General features: G+C 48.9%; 1 protein-coding gene across 1 annotated transcript in view; it reads left to right on the plus strand.

Moving 5' to 3' along the window:
- bbs9 (Bardet-Biedl syndrome 9) overlaps window positions 1-2,500 on the plus strand; it is a 128,241-nt gene that overhangs the window by 33,384 nt on the left and 92,357 nt on the right. The window lies entirely within an intron of this gene.

A 2,500-nucleotide genomic window follows, 5' to 3' on the forward strand; every position in this document is an offset into this window, starting at 1 on the left:
TCATGAGTTTCTGCTTAAGACAGAATAAATCAAACTGCATTTGTTTGGCTGTGACACTCCAGTGTTCACTGCTCACCTGTTGTTTTTCCTGTAAGAGCTGACAACGATGCTGGCTGATGAGTGTCTCCATGCGTACACGTGCATGCATTTGTTGTAGATCTGATTCCCGGACGCTGACAGTGTTAAAAGCTGGCAAATATCTACGATTCAAGTCGAGCGTTGATATAAAAAGCAGGACTTTCTGTAAGTCACAGTCTGAACATCACATCCAGCGCTCTGTAACTGTGCTGAGCAGCAGCTGCTAACAGAGCGCTGACTTGACGTAAGGACATCTGGGCTCTTTCCAGACGAGCCCCGTTCATCCCCCTGCTCTCCACGCATCTGTTTCCAGGCCCTGCAATATTTCTGGAAGATATTACTTTCCCCTGCAAACCAACAAAACCGCTCTTTATTTCAAATGTCACAGACGTCCTTTCTTAAAAAACACTGATTTCAGCATTCGTTCAAAAAGAGCAGCTCATGAAAAAATTATTTTCATGCTATTGTTTCCTTTGGATTACATTTGCCTTGGCAGGCCTCTGTTGGTGGAGCCGTTCCCGCTCCCCAGAGGCACATTTAATGTGAAATGTCTGGAAATATTGGGAAGTGTTTCTTTTTTGTTGAGCTTTATTGTGATGCTAAAAATAGTCCAAAATAAGGAGCATTTCAATGGGGCTTGGAGGCCGGTCAGCTGGGGGAGAGGATGTAGGGTCTGATCTTGTGTTTTGGAAGAGACCTGTTGGACTGAAGGTGGAAGGAAGAGGTTTATTAAAAGCTGGAGGAAGAAGAGGCACGCAAGGGTGGAAAAAAAAGGAATGAGAGCAGACGTGAGGTAGGAGGTAAGGAGGTGAATTATGCCTGGGTGGAGAAGAGGAGACGGAGAAATGATGCAAAGAGTGGAGGGAAAGGAGGGATTTAAAGCAATTTTAGGCTGGGGGGGCGTCAGTGAGGCCACATGCTGATGCTGGCGGATAGGAGCTCGCTCGCCATCCGTCCTCCACACCAAACTGGGAAAACCGTTTCTTCACGGAGCTGGCTTTGAGCGCAGGAACAGGAAAAGACCTTCCTAAAATGTCCGTATATGCTGTATCATTTAAGATGTTTCTTATTGGAACAAAGCAGCCAAGCCATGAAAAACAGCCCCAGACCCAGAGTCAGCGCACCGAGACAAATTATGTGTTCACATACTGCTGGCAGCGTCGCGTATACTACACCTGGAAAAGTACAGGAAGGTGTGTACCTCTAGACTAATCTGGGAAGGAGGTGGACATAAACAGGCTGCCAGTTACTGCGGGGACACCTCATTTATAAACCAGAGCAGTAAAACTACAGTCACATGTGAAGGATGTTACTGCGTTTCCTAAAACATATGTCCAGAATATTCTGCACAGCCAGTGAAAAATGCAGATTCAGATAAAACACTCATTCATCCCAGATAGATGCTGATTTTAGACCATTTTTACCTGCAAATCACCAACACGTCACCTGTTTCCTGGGCTCTGCTTTCATCGTCTCATCAGCAGTAAAGGTCATCAGGTTTTTATTATTGTGCGTCAAAGGTGGGAACAGTCATGTGATTATTCCCTGTCAAAGCCGGCGCGAGGACCAAGGTTAGGACGTGTTTTAGGACGGCGTGTCAGAGCAGACACCTGACAGTGAAGCCTGGTCACTGCTGTAACGGTGATGTCACCACACAGATCGTCCAGTCGAGCAGCAGGTTTATCTGGAAGTGAAGCTCCTGGATGCTGAAGAAGCAGCTCCTGCCGCCATGCGGAGTCCAGTCTCTGGTCGCGAGCGGCGAAGTGGTCATCTTAAGAGCGTGTGTGTGCGGTGCTAATCTCCGTTAACGCCTCGTCTCGTCTCGTCCTCTAAACGCTCTGCCGGTATGACAGGAATGCATCACTCCATCTCTGTCTCTGTCTTCCTGTCTCCGCTCCCACCCAGGGGTGATGATTCTTGCCTTAACGCCGCCCGCCCAGTGGCCACTGCGCCTGTCTTTAAGCCCTACAAAGGCTCTGACACTTAAGAAGACTGTTGACTCCTTAAGCCCTTCAAAGGAGGCTCGGCGGCGGCGGCGTTGGCGGCGGCGGTCGTTACAATCTAGAAAGAATTTCATTAGTGCCCCTGTGTGACTTTCTAACACCCTGACAATGAGCTTTACACTAACACCCTTCACAGGGATCAAACGGTCGAGCTGGCACTTACAGTACTTTGTTAGCTCGCGCACGACAGCCATTTTCATGTGAGGCTCAAAGATGAGCTGCGATCATTTCCAGAAAACACGGCCAGCCGTGATTCACTGGTCGCTGAGCCAGTCCGTGTGGACGCAGGGAGCTCGCTGGCAGCCTTCATTGTTTTCTCCTGTTTTGCTGAGCTCGTCACAGTGACCAGCATCTCCATGTGCCGACGAATCAGGAGGCTGCAGTGTTTGTGAGGCCCGTCCTCGTTTAGCTGTCTGAGA

This window comes from Chaetodon trifascialis, chromosome 7 (assembly GCF_039877785.1).
Source record: "Chaetodon trifascialis isolate fChaTrf1 chromosome 7, fChaTrf1.hap1, whole genome shotgun sequence".
Taxonomy (NCBI): domain Eukaryota; kingdom Metazoa; phylum Chordata; class Actinopteri; order Chaetodontiformes; family Chaetodontidae; genus Chaetodon; species Chaetodon trifascialis.